The sequence below is a fragment of the Amblyomma mixtum genome, chromosome 5 (genome assembly GCF_055824585.1).
Source record: "Amblyomma mixtum isolate Tamu chromosome 5, ASM5582458v1, whole genome shotgun sequence".
NCBI classification, from domain to species: domain Eukaryota; kingdom Metazoa; phylum Arthropoda; class Arachnida; order Ixodida; family Ixodidae; genus Amblyomma; species Amblyomma mixtum.
The window spans coordinates 142,062,743-142,083,026 of NC_143016.1; the positions used below are offsets into that span (position 1 = coordinate 142,062,743).

The 20,284-nt window shown below is 48.3% G+C and overlaps 1 long non-coding RNA gene across 1 annotated transcript in view; it reads left to right on the forward strand.

Annotated features, from left to right (window-relative positions):
* The window catches only part of LOC149343930 (uncharacterized), a 142,069-nt gene extending 126,360 nt beyond the window's left edge, over positions 1 to 15,709 (forward strand). Inside the window, exons 2-3 of the long non-coding RNA XR_016282744.1 lie at positions 791 to 860; positions 15,552 to 15,709. This is a non-coding gene — a long non-coding RNA (uncharacterized LOC149343930). The remainder of the gene's footprint in view (positions 1 to 790; positions 861 to 15,551) is intronic.
* Positions 15,710 to 20,284: the final 4,575 nt, after the last annotated feature.

Here is a 20,284-nt window from a genome sequence, read left to right on the forward strand (position 1 = left end):
TGACTGCTTATGACTGGTTAATGACTGGTCAGTCATTACTAGTCATGACTAGTTTTCATTGGCTGGTTATTCAGGACTAGCTAGTCATTAACCAGAGATGACTTCTTCATCATTAGCCAATCATGACTAGTTAGTTATCAACTAATTAGTCATGACTGGCTAGTCAATAACCAGTCATCAATTAACTAGTCATGACTACTTAGTCAATAACCACTCATGACTAGTAAGTCATGGTAATGACCCAATTAGTCATGGCTAGCCAAACCAAGTCGCCCCATATCTGCTTCGTGTGTGCCCACGGTCGTACGGCCAAAGTTGCGTGGAAAGGCTTTCGCCTCGTGCACACTAGATCGTCAAAGCAGCCCCGGAATTTTTTTCCTAATAAAATTGAGGTGTCGACGTTTTTGTAGCGACAGCTACACTACGCCAGCCGCTTCGCGAAGTCAGCGTGGCTGCGCACTAAGCCATGGCATCACGCTCCGCATTCTACGCGCATGCGCGGAGTGACGTCAGAGCACGGAGCTGGTGTGCGCGTTGGGCGCCTCACCGCTGTGCCGACGGCGGCGCAGTCACCGCACGCCTCGTCAGTTGCGCTGAAGTCTCACTACTTTACTGACGACCGAAGCGTCTTCATTGGTATAAACAATAAAGTTCAAGCCGTTACGTAAACCTCGTGCCTCACTTTCAAGCTAAACCTAAGCGTAGCCAGAGGTATGTACCTCTCGCTACTCTACCAGATTTCACCAGAGCTAAACCACAGCCAATTTTTTCCGACGCTCTCTCTTTGCAGAGTTACAACCTGTGGAAAGCAGTGCCCCAGAGAACCAGCCAAAAATGAGAAATATCCCTGTGTCGGACAAGTATGTGGTTTCCGTTCTGTATATATTTTAGCCTATCCAAAGCTGCTTATTATTTAGAGGCGCGAACATCAGCACTGACACGTTTTTCGACACACTTTTATACTCCACATTTTGTGAGATAAGTGCTGCAGTTCGACGTTTGCTCTAATAAAATCTTCCGGTCACTTTTCTGACTGTCCGTGAGAGCGATTTAAAAGCTTATAGACGCCAAAGAGGTTCATGCCGACGCAGGCGTCACTTCGAAGCTAAACTTCAATACTCGTGAGCCGCTTACTGGCGCGCTGCTCAGAAAGTGAGTTGTGCTGTGTACTATCGCGCTCAATATGAGTTGCAACGCGCGGTCATCGACCGGGGCTCGTTCCGTGGTGTGCCTCCTCCAAACAGTCGTTCGGAATTCTGGGAGAAACTTTTTCCTGGGCCGGGGTGCTGTTGTTTCCTGGAACAGCAGTTTCTCCCAGAATTCCGAGCGACTGTTTGGAGGAGGCACACCACGGAACGAGCCCCGGTCGATGACCGCGCGTTGCAACTCATATTGAGCGCGATAGTACAAGTCTATCACCCCTTCACAGTCAGAACACATGTGAGAGTATATGGTACAACTGTATTCGTAGACACTCAGAAATTTTATTCAAAAAGTAAACAACAGGAAAATAGCATCATTGTGTAATTGCAGTATTCTTACAAGGTGTACTGCATAAAAAAAAGAACCAGAAATGTCACTGATTAATTGCCCATAAAACTATCCTGTTTAAAAGCAAAGTGTAGCCTGCAGTTCTTGCACCACTTGGAGTGACAAGAATCACACTGAGTGTAAGCACAAAGTATGATAACTAGGGCCCGGAACGTTAGACATTTCCCTAAGCATGCCTATAAATGCCTAAACGGGGGATTTTTACACTTGCCTGCATTTTTGTCATTTTCTAGGAATACTACCTATTTAACCGCACTTGTTGCCTATAAATGCCTATATCCGGCATTTCGGTCCTCGGTGCCCTTTTTCATTTTTGAGACATCGGCGAGGGGCGCTCGCCAATGCACGCACAAAAGGCGCAGGTTTCGCCAAACGTTTTTCTCGAAGCGTAGCTGGCGCAACCAAAGACGTAATATAACCTCCACAAGTGTAACCCGACATCCGCACCGGCGCCGTCCAGCCGGGGACCATCACCTCAACGCGCTGCGTCCAGCCAGGGAAAGTCGCGTCAGCGCGCGCAAGACTCGTATACTCGCGCGCTCACTGCTCGCTGATCGCTCGGTAGAATCTTGGCCGCCTAGCCCTCCGCAGAGAACAGTCACTTCTTTGGCTGCCGCTTCCAGAACACGCGACAGTGACTGGAGCGGGCTTCACAACCTTTCCTTCGTCAGCACTGTCCATTTCATTTCGTATTGTCATGCCAAAAGAAAAGGCATCGGGAGGCGCTCGTTGCAGGCAGTGGGTTTCGCAGTTTGGAGATGTTTTTCCAACTGATGGAACTGTGTTTTTCTGCAAATTGTGGGAAACTTCAGTACCAAGTGAAAAGCGATGCCATGTTGCGCAATACGTCGCTACCAGCTAGCATACTGCAAACCTGAAGCGAACGAAAGAGTGGACATCGCAGTTCCTACTGGCAGAGGCTTTCAGCGGTAGCTCGGCAGCGAAGGAATCGTCATTTGCCAAACAGTTGTGTCAAGCATTTTTGGCGGCAGATATCCCGTTGTGGAAACTAACCAACAGTGATGTTCTCAACTTTCTGGAAAAGTACACCAAGCAGCATGTTCCAGATGAACCAACGCTTCGTAAGAGATACGTGAAAGAGTGATACGAGGATACTCTCGCCAAAATCACGGATGAAAGTGGGGAGAACTACATTTCGGTGTCAGTCGACAAAACCACTGACGCTAGCGGGTGGTATGCGGCCAACTAAATCGTCGGAGCATTGAGCCCAGAGAAAGCCGGTCGGGCAATCCTGCTCAACGCAGATGTTCTTGAAAAGTTGAGCCATTCCACGATAAACCGTTTTTTTTTTTGGCTTCATTTCTGGAGCTTCTATGGCCAGGAAATATTCAGTATGCGAAGGTACAGTCTTTGTCAAAAGTTTAGAGCCCAAGGGGTTTGCTTCTAAGCCTCGCAGTGGGACTCCTGTAACATTCGTGGTACTCCAAGCCATTGGAGGAAGCAGGACCAGAAATCTTCTTACGTTCAGCAAATTTGTAGCGCTAGAGATGCATTACGAACCAGAGAGTGTGCTTCGGAAGCAAACCCCCTGGGCTCCAAACTTTTGACAAAGGCTGTACTTTTGTTCGTCACGGATGGGGCATCCTACATGTGCAAGGCAGGAAAGCGACTGACGCTTTTATACAACAACATGGTTCATCTGACATGCAATGCATCGTGTTGCCGAATGTGTCCGGCTCTCTTTTCACCGAGTGGAGGCGCTAGTATCTAGCACAAAACAGGTGTTTCATCAATCTCCGCCAAGAATTGCTGTATTCGTCGCCTCAGCACCTCACATTCCTCTGCCGCCAAAGCCTGTTTTGACTCGATGGGGAGCATGGGTAAACGCAGCAGTATATTGTGCACGGTACTTTGAAGTCGTCAAATCTGTCTTTGAGGAAATCAAGGATGACATTGCGTGCGTGATCAGAGCAAGAGCTATGTTCGAAGAGACGGACTTTGGAAAGAGACCTGACATACATCAGTGTTAACTTCTGAGCATTGACGAACAGGATGACAAAGTTGGAAAAGGCTGCACTCTCAATAGATGAATCATTGAAGGCAGTCGAAGAAGTACAGGCAGCACGGCGGGGACTGGAAGGAAAGGGCGCTCCTGCTTCTACAAAGATGCAACAATTGGTAGACAAAAATAGAGACCTAGAAACGATTTTCCAAATCAGAGACCTTCTACGCGGACGTGATACGGCCACATCACCTGAAGTCCTGAGCCCCTATGAACTCTCATGGTTTAGGTTCGCGCCACTAAATTCATGTGATGTCGAAAGAAAGCAGGTGTTCCCTTAAGCGATCATTCAAACGTCGGCCTGTCCGACCGATATGTACCCTGCCACAGGGGAGGGGAATCTGGTATATGACACCCGTCTGGCAACTGACCAAACGAGTGGCATGGCGCTTCACGCAGTCCGCCTTCCTCTTCGCTCCGGACATGACCTGAGGGCACAATGAGGCCAACTTGCACGGGGCGGTAAAAATAACCGGCACACCGTAGCGTTACGCCACAATCTTCATGTTGTGGGAAATCTTGTGAACATACACTAGAACCGCTGGCCTCGTTTCCTTAGAACGACCACTATCCCGGCACGTCCTATCTTTTAGTTTGCGCAGAAGCTTGTCTGGCACTGCTACAATGATCGAAGCAGGAAAACCAGGCTTCGTCATCCTAATGACCTGATTATTGAGGCTCTCGTGCAGCAGGTGGGCACAAGACTTAGACAAGGCGCCCTGCAAGTAGTACGTTCCGATGGCTTGTTTAACAGTCTTGTAATGTTGGTCAAATGTTTAGGGGAATCCCTCAAGGTGAAGTAAATTTGTAATAAGGGAGTAATTATTCATTGGCATCCACCCAAGCGCAGCCATACGGCTACAAAGGACGAATTTTTCTTTAACTACGAAGTTTCTGAGAAAGCTGTACAGCTTTCCTTTGTAGCCGTATGGCTGCGCTTCGGTAGATGCCAATGAGTAATTACTCCATTATTACTAATTTACTTCACCTTGGGGGATTCCCCTAAACATTTGACCAACACTGTTCCCACTTCGAGTTATTGATCAATTCGCTCTCGCCCTGCCATAACCTAGCCGTCCCGGTTAGCTCAGTTGGTAGAGCGACTGCTCCGGTGAAGCGGTGGTCCCGGGTTCGAACCCGGGACCAGGACGAATTTTTCTTTAACTACGAAGTTTCTGAGAAAGCTGTACAGCTTTCCTTTGTAGCCGTATGGCTGCGCTTGGGTGGATGCCAATGAGTAATTACTCCCTTATTACAAGTCTTGTAATGTGCTGACCTGAACGGCAACAGCACTTTTTGTGCCCGTGGTAAGTACATCGAACAAACGTGACGTGGTGTTAGAGTGAGGTTAATATCTAAAAACTGTAGCTTGTCATGGTCCAGTAATTCGGAAGTAAAGGTTAGGCCCTTCCCATGTCCTCTGAAAATCGATAAAACCTCTTCCAGAGTTACAGTGTGTGTCGCGCCAGGGTGATCTTTAGATACGAGATATTTAGATATAAGATATTTAGCTATTCACCTGACTTTAACACCGCATCACGTTTGCTGAATGTACTTACCACGGGCACAGAAAGATCTGATGCCGTTCAGGTTAGCAGATTCCAAGACTGTTAAACGAGCCAACGGAACCTATTGCTTGCAGGGCGCCTTGTTGAAGTCTTGCGCCCACCTGGTGCACGAGAGCCTCAGTAATCAGGTCATTAGGATGACGAAGGCTGGCTTTCCTGCTTCGATCATTGTTCCAGTGGCAGAGAAGCTTCTGCGCAAACTGAATGATAAGACGTGCCAGGATTGTGGCCGTTCTAAGGAAATGAGGCCAGCGGTTCTAGCGTATATTCACAGGGTTTCCCACAACCTGAAGAATGTGGCGAAACAGTAAGGTGCGCCGTTAGTTTTTACCGCCCCGTGCATGTTGGCCTCATTGTACCCTCCAGTCATGTCAGGAGGGAAGAGGAAGGCGGACTTCGTGAAGCGTCATGCCACTCGTTCCGTCAGTGGCCAGACAGGTGTCGTATGCCAGATTCCCCTCATCTGTGTCAGGGTATACATCGGTCACACAGGCCGGTGTTTGAATGATCGCTTAAGGGAACACCAGCTTTCGATGAAATCAAGAACAGGGTCGAATTTACCCCTGCACTCTGGCGCGTGCCCGGATGCTACGCGCAATGAGCCATGCCTGCCTTTGCTGGAGATACCAAAGTTTTGAGGAGGAGCCGTGACCAGGTGGCGCGTGAGTATCAAACGTACGGGTAAAGATTGTGTAAGTGATCCTTCGATCAAACTTTATCAGAATGAAGACAGGTTTTTGGTTTGCGCATATGTGTGGTGTGACAGTTTCAAGGGATAAAAGGAGTGTCGTTTTTCAAATAAAGTTAGCCGCGAGTCTGCGCTTGTGGTGTTACCATCTTGTTCGTGTCTTTTTGTGCGCAGTAGCCCCTTTTATTTACCATGATTTACCGACCAGCCCAACAACGTACGCTCTTAAACCAAGTCTGTTATAAAACATGAATTTCAGCCAAAGCTCTTAATTGGGCTAGTTGGTTGCTATAATTCGATATAGTGGCTAGTGCACAAGGGAGACGCATCCAGAGTGGAGAGACTCTAGACCTGCAACTGAAATTCTGCTTCGTAAAGGACGTATTGATGCAGGATTGTATCTTCAATTCTCCTTTACTTGTGTCGTTGGTGCCGGCTACAGTGGTAGTCGCGTCAAAGTGTGATAATTGAAACTAAAACCAGCCTGTTACAGAAAGCGACAGGCGTTACTAAAAGCGATATGGCTAGAATGCAGAGGGGAAGAACTCATGAAGCATGATTACATACGATGTTAACCTGAGGGAAAATATGAAAGGTGAGTAGAAAAGGCAACGAAACGCAACTGTGATGGTGAACGAAGCTTGCAAGAGGCAAGACAAAGGGCAAAACAGACCTATGTATAGGCAGGCTAGGATAAAACAGATTTCACATGAAACGCTATAACCAAGAAACACAAAACGCTAACTAGGAGAAACAGGCCGTTGCCTAAATGAAGGACTACAAGAGCACCAATAAAGGGTTTCAGCCGTCGCGACAGATGGCCACTTGGCCGAACATTGCAAAAAATGCCCTCACAAACTTTTGGGTACTCTAAAATGAAAAAAAAAAAACCGCTGCCGTAGGAAAAATGAGCACAAAGGAGGACAGGAAAATCCTAGAGGGTCTTTACATTAACCAAGCTGGAAACGAATGCGTGAGCTAGCCTCGGTCGTGCTCACTAATAAACAAAATTCTTAGAACAGTACGCAGCCTCCCATAGGTTATGAACATGCGCTAATTTTGCTCCCAACTGGTCAGCTGATGCTTAATTTTTTATTCCACCTAGCCTTCGTTATGTTTTGGCGGGTATAAACGCCCCCTGCCTCCAAAAGCAATATTCTCGTCTGCCTTCTCGCCTTCACCTGTGTATTTGCGGCAGTAGTTGTCTGGTACCTTTGTATATCCTTTTTACTTTTGTTGTTTTCATATTCGTTCCACGGATTGTGGTGGTTTAGTTGTTTTGGTTTTATGTTTCTAGGTTTTTGCGATTTTATGTGAAGTCTGTTTTACTCTGGCCTGCCTATACACAGGTCTCACCGTTGCGCTTTCGTTGTTTTTTGTGCTCACCTCTCATATTTCCCCTCGGGTTTACATCGTATGCAATCATGTTTCGTGATTTATTCACCTCTGCATTCCAGCCTTCTCACTTTTAGTAACGCCCGTGCCTTTTTGTAACACGTAGCTTCTTAGGTTCCTTTATCCCACTTTGACGCGAATGCAACAGTAGGCGGCACCAGCGGCGCAAGTAAATGAGAATGAAAGATGATGTCTTGTTGAATACGTCTTCTTCGACGTAAAACTTCAGTTGCAAGCCTAGTCTTTGTCCTGTCTGGATTCCTTCCATATGCGTCTTCCTTGTGCGCTAGCCACTATGTTGAATTTCAGCGTGAGCGGTTCCTGGTTGTTGCAACCAAGTACGCACTCAGCAATATGCCGTACGAAATTTTAACATACGTTGCGACGTCTAGCGACCAATGAACTCTGCAGGTGTTCACGTACACCTTCGCTTCCTTTCACTCGTCGGTATTAATACTGGTAAGAGACTTTCAGGAGGTGCCAAGTATAAAGAAAGGAATTTGCGGTGAATATGGCGCGTGTCTGTTGACTACCTCACATTGAGCGCTGTCAGGTGAAGGGAACGCTGTGGGCGTACTTGCGTGTACGCAGCACATGGAAGCTGTGTGCCCGCTCGGGAATAGTTGTGGGAACCAGTCTACCAATAATTCGATCTACAGTTAAATCATTACGCCTCCGTACGCCCAGTCACGCTAATGGGGTTGAAGTTGCGTGTTTTCTGAAATATAAGAGAAATGCGCTTGCACAGTTGAACAGACGCGATGGCACGTCGCAGATCTCAAATAACCGCTAGCTCTTTGTTCAAAAAAAGCAGCTTAGCTGTCATATCTTTCTAGGAGAACGAGACATATAATACGCGGCTCTCATCACTCTATCCGGTCTATACGGCACCCCACCGCCGCCAAAACCGATACTAATCGAGCAGCAGTGACGTGTCGACGAGCACAACCCTGTGCTAGTGACGTAAGCCGTTTAGGCACATTCGCTTGCTTCTTCTCGCTTTCTGTCCCTCACTCTGACTGTCATTTTCTCCCCTCAGGTGCCCACCACACCGGCCTCAGAGTTTAACACCCGCCGCGGTGGCCCGCTGGGTAGAGCGCTCGGTTACTGAGCCGTAACCCAGGTTCGAACCATACCGTGGCGCCTCGTTTCGATGTAGGCAGTTAAGAAGAACTTCTTAACTGCCTCTTTCCGAAACGCAAAAGGGAGCTGTGTGCTGTGTCTGCGCGCTAGACAACGCACTGGCAGTTAGCCGCCTCACCTGATACCTCCCTTATCATGCACTGAACTCAAGGGAGCTCAAGACCATCGACACCCTCCTTAGAGGCGCTTTCAAGATAGCTTTGGGACTGCCTAACCAAACAGCCACAGAGAATTTACTGAACTTCGGTGTCCATACACCTTCGACGAGCAACGAGACGCATTACACACTAGTCAAAAACAAAGACTTCAAAACACCTCAACGGCCCGCACATTGCTATCCAAACTCAAAAAATGACCCATACAGGCCCTCGATCAAGTAATAGACCTCGTCTCACACGTCCGGGAGAGCGTAACAACCGCGCCCATGTGTACTGCCCTGCATCATACTCGCCACGAAGTCAGCACGCATGCCAGTATCACCACCCATCGAAAATAACTACGTCATGACAGCCACATTCCTGTATACGAACAGAAGCGCATATCCCCCCCCCCCCCGGGCAAGTTGAAGGTGGTGGTATTGGACTGAAATGATAAGTGAATCCTGCAGGCATCATTACGCGCAAGCAATCCCAAACAGGTCAAAATAACCGCGGTCGCCGTAACAATCCTTAGCAGAGAGAAAATCGGTTTAACAACCACCATCATAACGGACTCTCAGACAGCAGCGAGAAACTTCACTTAAGCCAGATTTCCTTCAATGTAGCCAGCCATAATCAAATTGACTTCAATCAAACGACACCACCGCGTCGTATGGACATCCGGAAACGATGACCTGGCAGGACAAGATGTTGGGCGCGGCCTACCTTGCGACCTAACGAACCAGGCGGACCTCGCCCCACAACCCTGCTGCATCCCCTTAGCCAGCAGCTGCGGGCATCGCTTTCAACAGCTTAATGCTAGAAAGGGCCAAGTACCCTCCCCCACACAAGAACCTCACAACAGGAGAAGCCATAGATTAACGACTCCTTTAAACAAACTCTTATCGCAATATTTACGTTACAGGCAAATTATACCCAATCCACTATAGCTCAAAGTGCCTCTGTTGTGTTGTCTATCCAACCATTTTCCACATATGATGGGGTGAAAACCAAACCAACTAAACCTAACTCACATAGGGATACACATGCGAGCAGGGGGGGGGGGGAGGGTGGCGCGTTCAGCAAGGCCTTGGACGACCAGCAGCGCATTGTACACCTGGACAGCGAAGCAGCTAAAGCCAGCAGAACTCTGACCTAAGAGAACCGACCAAACTGTTCGTTGTTTCCCCACCTCATTCTCTTTCCTGCAATAGCTTCCCCCCTCTCGTTTTCCCAAGTGCCAATGAAAACAGTGCGTTTAACTCAGAAAACACCTTCCTGCACTTCAAATACAGGACTTCGACAGAGCGAAAAAATTTTAAATATCAGCTCACGGTATTAGCGCAGTAATCAGAGAAAGCTTATTTGCTTTAGCTACCCAGAGGTCTGAGTGGTAGGCCCATTTTGGCATTTCTCGGGTGACTGCCCGCTTGGGGGTGTCACAGACCCGTTTTGGCATTTGTAAGCTCACGTGCATGCCCAGTCTTCAGATCGATCGCCTTCTCGCCGCACTTCTCTGACTACAGGGTCTGACTGCACAAAGCAAATAGTTTACTTGCCATTCTTCTAGTACACGCACTCTCAACTGTCTTCTGGTTCTGATGAAAGGAAAAGCGTATAACTGGCTGCCTGAGTCAGTGGGCGCACCAATTGCTCTTTGAGGTACAAGATGTGTCAGAAGCTACCAGCCAAAAGGGTCTACTTTCGAGCGCTACAGCCGGGCAAGATGCAAGATGGCAGCGTCCCATTAGAATGCTGTATAATTTCATATTCACCTGCAAATGAGAAAATTAAACTAGATCTAAGCATACCAGCTTAGCGCATTAGTCACCGAAACCTGATTGCCATTAGCAGCCGAGAGATGTGGAGTGGCAGGCCCGTTTTGACCGTTTTGACGTTTCACAGACCACTACCCTGTCGAACGTCTCACAGGGCCGTTTTGGCGTCTATACGCTCACGCGCATACTGGGCTTTCTTCCGTTTGTGGTCGTTAGTTATATCGCCTTTTCGACACACTCTATAGACTCCGCCCCCTTGCACGAGAATGTCGCTTTGCAATCTTGGTCCACCGGGAAGACCGTATAATTTTTATGCGCACAGAAACAGCTCTGCGAATCATGCTGAATTACTGCGTAATTTGTGAGAGTGGTTGCGTCCTCCGGCTCTTGGATGGCAACAAGAAGAGTTGGGAACGTTATTTGGAACATCCGGAGGTGGCTCGCTTAATAGGGGTGGACGATAATTATTATACGGCCTCCTCAATGGACCTGGTTAACAAAACGATTTTCTCACCTTCACCCAAAATATTAGATATGCTGATTGGCACAGCACCAAGGAAATCCGCGATAGTGACCACTTTATTCTTGCGACCACAATCTGCTTCAAACCGTGCAGGTGATCTCATAATACAACCATTGGTGACTGGACCAAATGAAGAAAGAAGTGCACTAACGCTACCCCGTATAGCAGATCAGGATGTCTAATGTCTCCTTGGTCTGAGGATGATGCACCTTTAGAGAGCTGAGTGAGGCTCATCTCAACGACGAATACTTGCGGTTAAGCAAAATACCTGCGGGTAATCGTTTTTTCACACGCTTACATCACTTACACAGCCAAACAGGAGAAGCGGGAATCCTTGCCTGCAGATTCGTCCACTTCCGAATAGCTTGACAAATGAGGCCCATGACGGCTGCCACCTCGCGTGAGCGGAGGCCGTTTCCTGGCACTATGGTGCTCGACCAGCGGTAATGTATATGGACACGGCCGGCTCGTACCATGGGGGTTGGTGCACGGCGGCCGTTGTCAGTCTAAACACCTTGGTCCAGGGCCTCACCGTGTCCGCAACATTATATTTGCAGAGGAATGCTCTGAGTCATTATCACCGACTTAAGGTGAGCTTGCCACAATTATAACCAGAGACGAATTCAATATTTCGCGATCAAAATTTTACACATACGTGAATATCAGGATTTTCCAACCAGGCGCACCACTATCTGGGATGCAGCACATGCAGGGACAGAATAGAATAAGGTAGGGGACAATACCGCCCGTGGACTTAACCGCAGGGAATCGCCTCTCTTAATTTCTAATCCGGCTCCTCATTTCATTCCGGCTATAGCTTTTCGAGAGATATCCCTTAAGTATCAAACCTCTCCCGGCCGATACCCACCCCCTGTAAAGACCTCAAGAAGGCAAAGGAGCGCTGACTTCTTCGCATCTGCATGGATAGATGGAAAAATTTATTATGCAAGCGAGTTTGGACCGTGCAAGGTCTCAGGGCCAAAGCTCAGCCCTCACATTACGTGCATGTGTCCAGGCCACGTAGGGCTATGGCACTGGCAGCCAGGTTCATACTCAGCGAAGTTGCGTATCCGGATCCAGCGATGAATGGAGGGCCTCCCACTCCTCCCATGCTCCGATGGCGGGCTGTCCCTGCATTGGAGGATCAGCAGGGCAGCCGAACAGGATGTGGTTCAGGCTTGCGTGTGATTCTCCGCTGCGAGTGCACTCTGGGGGAACGGCGCGGAAGTAGGGTAGAAGCTAACGGGTAGGAAGAGTTCAGCTCTCGAATCGCCTTCAGAGGATTTCTTGGGAGTGGGATAGACGGGGGTGGGGAGGGCGGTAGAGTCGACGGGCAAGGCATGCTTGTTGAGTCAATTCTGAGAACGTGTGTGCCCGCTCCTTCGAGAAGTTCCGGCTGGGGTCGCCATTTGCGTGGCAAATAAGTCCGCGCGCTATGTTAGCGGCGGCCTCCTTTCCGGGATTGCCAGTGTGAGCCGGCACCCACACGAGCTCAATATGCCAATCGGAATTTCGGGTGCGAATTCGTAATACTTGCCACGCGGGGGGATGGACGCGTCCGCGGCCGAAGTTAATAATGGCTGTTTTGGAATCTCTGACTATATAAGTCGCATTGTTTTGGGCAATGGCCATCGCTATAGCTGCTTCCTCTGCTTCTTCCGGGGTACAAAGGTGTTGTATGAAATGGGTAATGGGGGGAGGGCTGCTGGATGGCAAGCCACAGCTACTGAACGGTCTGGACCACACGCTGCGTCCACACAGCCCACCCCCTCTGAGGTGCCATGTTCTATATGGAGAGCATTGGCTCGCGCGACTCCGCGAGATTTATGGTATTAAGATTAAGTCTGTAGCTTGTGCTGGTATGTGAATTCCAAGAGAATCCAGCATATATCGTCCTGTTTCCGCGCCAGCCAGGCAAAAGTACTGTGTGCGGCGATGTGGATCTATTAGTTCTTGTATAGTATTGAGCATTCCTAAATTTAAGAGCCTGTCCGTGCTAGTGCTCACTGATAGTTTGAGTGCTGCTTTGGTAGCCAAGCGGTTTAGAGCATTGATCGTATCTTTATCTGCATAGGAGAGGTTCAGGTAAGGAGTGGCGTAAAGAATGCGACGAAGCACAAGGGCATGCATCACCTTGGCATTGTCTGCTTCGTCTATACCGGATCGTGAACGTGAAAGAAACCCTTCTAAAAAGATGGATGACGGAGTGCTTTCAAGGCAAGAATTATTATTAAGAATTAGATTATGAGGAGTGCTGACTTTGTGGGGGAGCATTCTAGCCGAATGCTTGCCGTGTGAGTAGCTATAGTTGTGGCTGCTTCCTGGAGGGTCGATTCTATGTCGCCATCCCAGTCGTATGTGGTCCTTCGCATCTACACCAACTCGGTACTGTGCCCGACTGTGCTCAAACATTTCAATTCGGCAATGCCCATACTGCGCGCAAGTGTTTGCGAGCACGTACCACATGGTGTGTGCATGCCCTGCTAATCCCGATCCCCCCCCCCCCCCTCCCCGCCTGAGAGGATTGGTAGGCTGCCCTTCTCGGCTGCTCAACTCTCTAGGACCAGCGGGCCCTGGTGATAATAACCCAGACCGCCGTGAAAGCCACAATTGTCCAGGACTATTTATCCCTCCTAGTGATTGCGAGGACCGGAAATGAAGGACCCGGTCGAAGCAATGCCTCTTTCTAAATAGTACCAATAAATGGTCTATGGTTTAAGGGCGTTTAACGTCTCAAAGCAACTGAGGCCATGAGGGATGCCGCAGTGAAACGCTCAGGAAATTTCACCCATGTGGAGTCGTTTAACGTGCGTTGACATCGCATAGTACACGGTCCCCTATAATTTCGCCGCCATCGAAATTCGACTGCCACGGCTGGGGTAGAACCGGCGTATTTCCAGTCAGCAGCCAAGTGCCATAAACACTGAGCCACCTGTTCATCATGAGTTGGTAGGAAACGAAGCAGGAGGCGTAGCCCCTCGCGCGCTCCCCCCCCCCCCCCCCGGGCTGTTTTCTCCTCCCCGGTCTATAACTTCAAGGATGTTACAATCTACTATCAACATAGCCGTTGTATTTACCCTCTCCCATGTAAAGGCCTCAAGAAGGCAGACGAGCGGCTCCTTCTCCGCCTTCTCACCAATACGTTGCTGGCCCGGCAGCACTAAAACATTTTTCCCTATTTTAATGTCAGCTGCCCGCACGCTAGCGTGGTCTCTTCTGACACCTGTCACATGATGTGGGCCTGCCCCTCCAACCCGTCTATCCCCCCTTCACCAACCCAACCCGGGAGGACTGGGAGGCGACCGTGCTCGGTTGCCATGACTTACAGGCACAACAAGCCTTAGGCGGGCTCGCCCGGGCGGCGGTCACCGCCACTGGGGTCCGAAACTAGGGACCTCCACCTAGTGCTTGTAAGGATCGGTCCCTTACGGGCTGATTCAAACATACCTCCTGTCCCTTGCTAATAAATGTTTTCAGCACTACCAACAATAAATGTTTTGCACCGCCACCACCCGTCGCACGAAAGAGTCTAGTAACTAGAGTTCGATTATTCGTTGTCTAAAACAGAGAATGAGAAAGGAATTTTAATGAGAGGAAAGGAGGAGAGGTCGGCCGGTGGTAACATGGCGCTGGCCTGCTACTGCACACTAGGAAAGGGGAACAGCAGGAAAGGCAAAGTGCAAATGAAGGCTCATGATGGCATAACCACTTCGTTAAGGAAAGGCGCTTAACTGGCTCGCTGGGTCAGTGGACACCTCAATTACGCTCTCAGGCGGCGATGGTGTCAAGCTACATAATTCTTTACCTTTCACTGGTTTCGATTTTTGTGCAAAGGAAATGACGCAGTAATTGTCTCACATCTCGGTGGACACCCGAGCCGCGCCATAAAGGGAAGGGAGGAAAGTGGGTACAGGAAGAGGTGTCGTAGTGGAGGCCTCCGCAATAATTTCTATGAGCCGGGGATGTTTAACGTGCACTGATATCGCGCAGCACAAGGGAACCTCTTGCGTTTCGCCTCCATCGAAGCGCTGCCGGCGCGGCCCAGTTCGCACCTTGCAACCACGGCTCAGTAGCTGAGCGCCCTAGCCACCAAGCCACTGTGGCGAGTATGCCTTTTATTTTCTGAAACGAACGAGGGTCGAGACTCAGTCGGTTTCGAGGCAATTAAATGCGCATAGTTGTCTCCATTGGTCAGTGGGCACCGCAAATGAGGTTTGAGGTATGCGGCGACGATGTGCACCTACAAAACCCATTAAGCGTAACGGAGTTATACGGCTGCGTTTCTACCCTGTAAATTACTACTACTTAATGGCTTCTTGAAAGCAACTGCAGCTTTGGCTATACAATCAATAACTGTGTTAATATACCCTTGGCATGTTAATTAAATTTGTTAATAAAGAATCAGCCACCGAAATTGCCGGCAGCTTCGAATTTGAGGGGAAGCTTTTAAAATATAATATCTCCTACATTAGTTCTACCGCATGTGGCCTCTTTCGAAGTTGTGCAATTCGTAACTAGCTCGAGGTAGGCCTCCTCGCGGCACCAGACAGCGCCACCAGGGCCGCCCTGCTAAGTGACGCCGTTTAAATTTTTTTTGCCCGCAAAAAAAAAAAATCAACCTGTTGTCTGATGGATATATAATTTTCTCCCAGCATATACAATAAATTATCATTCATGTTTTTTTACATGCAATAAGAAGCTCACTCAGATATTACCTATATTTCCGCCGATTTATTCCCATGCAGGTCTGTCCGCATAGCCGCCTGTGTGAGTCCCCATGTGTCTGCGTGGGATATAATTTTTACTCTTGTTATGGCCACTGTGACCTGCCTACAAGACCCATCGGCAAGAGATAATCTCACCTGTACTTTATGAAGACCAAATGCGCCTCACATGAAGCCAGCTTTACTCTTAACGCTTTCAAGACCTTCCCTGCAGCATGTCCTCTAATATTCTTCTGTCTTAAAGTGATGGTAAATATTCCGCAAATTACGACGGTGCTTATCGCTTGCAACAGAATATATACACGATTTCAATATATGGAAATTTTAGCAGGATTAACATGTGACTGCTAAAAGCATGAGAACTGGACTTTGTTGGTTGTACATCATACATCAAAAATAAACAGTTGTCAGTTCGCGCTTTGTGTGTCGTGTCATTGTTTAGTGGTAGCAAGCATGATGTATAAAGCACTGCACGTATGAATAGCGTGCCATCTCAAGTTATTTTTATGGGAGTAAGTGTTTAGCGGTGTAAACGTATAATATAAAAGAACATTTTGTACTGAAAAGCGACTGGTACGGTCGTTTTATTCGGCCTGTCACACGTTCGAAGCCTGATGAATGCAAAAAAAAATTCTTTATTGAAAGTTTTTAATAATTTATATTTAATAGAATTATTGCAGTTTCATTCCTAGTCGTATGAGGCACGCATAAACGCAGTCCCACGTTTGTATCCCAAGAGACCGTAAGAAGCATATATTGCTATTTCTTCAGGCGTCCGAAGTTGGTTTATGGTGCCAATAGCGCTTCTGCCGCCTTTTGCCGCCTCCTCCGCTTTCGTCACACTGCTTTCTTCAATGGCGACTTGAAACCGCGATATCCCTATATCCGGTTCCTTCACCTGGCTTTGCCGCCCCGCTCTATCCTAACGGGTACATCCAAGCGTGCTAGCCACATAGACCGCATAGCCGCACTGACCTGCAAGCCGTAAAAGGCCTAGCTAGCATCATGCCCCAGCTGTGCAGCTGCGAGAATATTTTTGCCCTGTTTGTTCCTCAGTACCTGTTATTCGTCGAAGCCGGACGTGCCTTTCGGCGCCATGGCATATGCAGTTTAAATTAACAAAACATTCTCGCGAAATTAACTGCCCTGCATTAATACCTACGGTACGCAAACTGAAAAAAAGGGTTAATTTTTCATTTTCCTCGCTCATGAAGCAAAAGTTTAGAGAACTCCTCTTATTCTATACCACACAAAGTGGGAAACTGATGCTTATTTGACCGCTGGTAACTGGTGCCAGATAAAGGCCTTAAAAAATGAGAAGCGGCATTAGTTTGAAAGCGCTCATCCCTAAGCCAACTACAAGCTATGGGCTTCGCTCAGCGCGCGCGAACTCACCTTTGTAAAGAAAACGTGCTGTTTTTGCAAAAGGGCGGCTTTGCATGTGGAGGGACACAACGGCAAATATGGAATTTTAGAAATAGTTTTCAGTGCCGTGAAAAGTCAACGATCCAGCTCAGGCAAGTACCCGAACGTCACCAAATAAAAGCTTTGTCGCGCTTTCATTTTTTGTTCTTATCATTGAATTCTTTGGATGACCTTCCCAATTTAAACGTGTACGATAACATCCTCTGTATGGTTTAAATAGAAATGCATACACTTGAAGCATTCGAAACAAAAAAATAAACGTAGGCTCAAGCACATTGTCTTGAGGATTGTTTTCAACCTACCCCCTTACAAAAAACAACCGCTTCTGCAAAGTTCGAAGCTATTTTTTTTTTCGGTTTTCTAGGCTGCTTTGCTCTTCAAGAATTATCGCAAAACTATATGAGCGCTAGCATGCCTTGTGTAGGCGTCTATCTCGGCGACAGTTTATCAGAAATAGGCGTATAGCCATCATTTTCTGACATTTCTGTTTATTCCGGTGAAGCATAGAAATTTTGAGTGGCTAGTGAGAGCAAAGGCTTAGCAAAGGTATTGTCTAGGCTCATAATGTCACGAAGTGCACGCGGGAGTCTAGGCAGTGAGCAAGATAGCGAAACTTGCTTCAGAAAGTAAACTTTAATGGGCTGACCTGCGCTCACAGTGGACTTAATGACTCGGCGGCGGCGAAAGCAACAAGCGTCCTCGGAGGACGTTGAACAGAATACCCGCCGCTCTCGACCGTGCGCATATTGCAGTTGATAGCGAACTTTCGAGGTGCAGCCTGCTACGTTACCAGAACATGTAGGAAAAATTTAGAATCAGCCCCTTCTGCATGCAGTCAAGCGAGATAAGTCTGGCTGCGTCGTGCATCACAAACAAAGCGATAAAGCCGTGTATCGGCTGCTTTAAAAAGTAAAATAATATACAGCACCGACATTCGCGAAAATTCTTTTCTCTCAGAGAAGCACCGATCGGATGTTTTAAATAAATAAGGTGACTAGAAACAAATGAAAGGGACGCTGCACAATAAACACGGAGAATTAAAACACAGCGGCCTTTAGTGCGCATGATGGGGCTTTAGATAGACGACACGGAAAATTTCTGGTAGAGCGTGGCGTGACTGGGATGGAGTCATTTCCTCAGGGACGACTTCATAGATCGACGGAGAACCTTGTAGTGCAGAAATAGCGGTGCAAAAGCTTTTCACTCAATCCGCGGCGGAGAATGGGCGTCCAACCCCAGACGTTCTCCTGTGTTGTATTCCACATCGCGGCTTCATAGGTTGTACTCTCTGGCGTCGGCCCGCTGCTGGTCTTTGGTCCGCAATCGGGAAAGTCTTCGGGCTTATGCGCTGAAAGTAGGTGGCAATGTCGACGCTATCTTCTTGGATAACGTTGGGCAGCATGGCGTCTAGCGTGGTCGTGGCCCCCATGTCATGGACGAACCAAAACGCGTCATCTAGGTGGCCTGCAGCTCTGCACTGCTGTAGGCATAGACGATATAAATCAGCATGACGTCCCAGGTCTTCTCTTCGGCATCGACATACATGACGAGCATGTACGCAATTGCTTTGTTCAGGCACTCCGTCAGTCTGTCTGTGTCTGCGCATAGTATGCTGCGGTCCTCCTGTGGCTTGTTTGCTGCAGCGCGGGATGCGTTGTGTTGGGTTTAATGGCGCATAAGGTGCAAAGGCTATCATGCGCCAAGCTCAAGATAAATGAAGATTGTTTTCTGCAGGTTTTGATAATATGTAAAAAAAAAACAGCAGCGTGTAGAGTCTAAAAAGTTAGCTCATTCTGCCTAGTAATGCGAGAGGAAAGAAATTTTATAAATGGCTACTAGTAAACTCTTAAAGAAGACTGGGCTACCTTAGCAGCCGTCCTTGGCTAGGCAAGGATCCTGACGTTCCCAGCCAATCAAATAAAGACCACAGCCTACTTCTCAGGAATCAGAAAATGGTTGAATGTATCTTATGTCAAAGCGGAGCAGTGGATCAAAATTTACAGTTCCTCAAGAACACCAGCCTCTTTAAAAAGCATAAAAGACAGGGCGTGCAACAATAGCATTTTCCCCTAAGAGCAGCGGTGGCTGTAAAGGAATGCATTCATTATAAAACTTACTAAAGTGCTTCTTTCTTAGTTTTCGGACTTCTCAATAAGATAATAAAATATGTTTTATTGTGGGCTCATCCCCACAACTTTCACGAAGAGGTTTTTCTTGTTTCGTTAGTAAGAAATTATGCGTAATGTGTGTTTGTCCGATGCGGAGACGACATATGTAGAATTACTTCTGTAAGCCGTTCCTCGCGCCTGCACGTTTTCATTCACTCAGGGCCAGTGTTAGGATAAAGGAACAATTCAGAGACGCTTATTCGTCTTTCCGTTACAAAGGAGCGCTGTGCTAACAAGAGGCCGTGTTGCTTCTTTCGTGTCCAACACCTGAGTCTGTTCTTTACGCGCCGCGCTAGCGCTCGTCCTCCTCATCCTCTCCTCACACGGGCGGCTCGGGTTGCTCTGACTCAAATTTCGGATTGTCCGCCCTCGGGCGAAGGATCTCCGTCGGCGGGGATGAGCTGGCATTCACTTTCGGCCATCCTGTGCCACCGACCGTCCCTATCGGAACCGTCCTCGAGTTACGATTCTTCAGAACTTGTATCGTTGAATTTCCGTCCCAGAGCTTCAGCTTGTCAACCGATGCAATACTGCTGCACGCTCTTCGCCTTTGCCGAGCCGGAGGCACGTTTTCGATGCGGTAGCGGTCGTTCGGAAGCCTTTCTGGAATGATGTACGGCCCTTTGTATTTTTCTTTCAATTTCCTTGACTCCCCACTTGCTGCTGGTTCTCGCTCAACTACTACAACATCGCCGGGATTGTACATCGGCGCTTCCACCTGCTTCCTGTTGTACCTCTCCTGTTGCTTGCTTTGGTCTTCTGGGATATTTTCCGCCGCTGCGGCACGCCTAGTTTCAACCTCATAGTCGAATTCTTCTGCGAGGGCGTCTTCAACGGTGTCGCTCCTGATGCCCAGTGGCCTGAAGTTGAAGACCAGTCCGAACGGTGTACTTTTAGCGGCTTTGTGCAGCGTATTGTTTATGCCCCACGTCACCTGAGGCAACGCAGAATCCCAGTCTTTGCCGTTTGCATCTTTCGTCAAGCTTGCCACTGCCGGGGTTATCATGCGATTGTATCTTTCTAGTTGCCCGTTAGCTCGCGGTGAGGCAGTAGCGTTTTTTACGTGCATGATGTAAGTTTCGCACGCTGCTCTGAATTTGGCACTTGTATAAGCGGTTCCGCGGTCCGTGATCACCATAGCCGGTTGGCCAAAGATTCGTG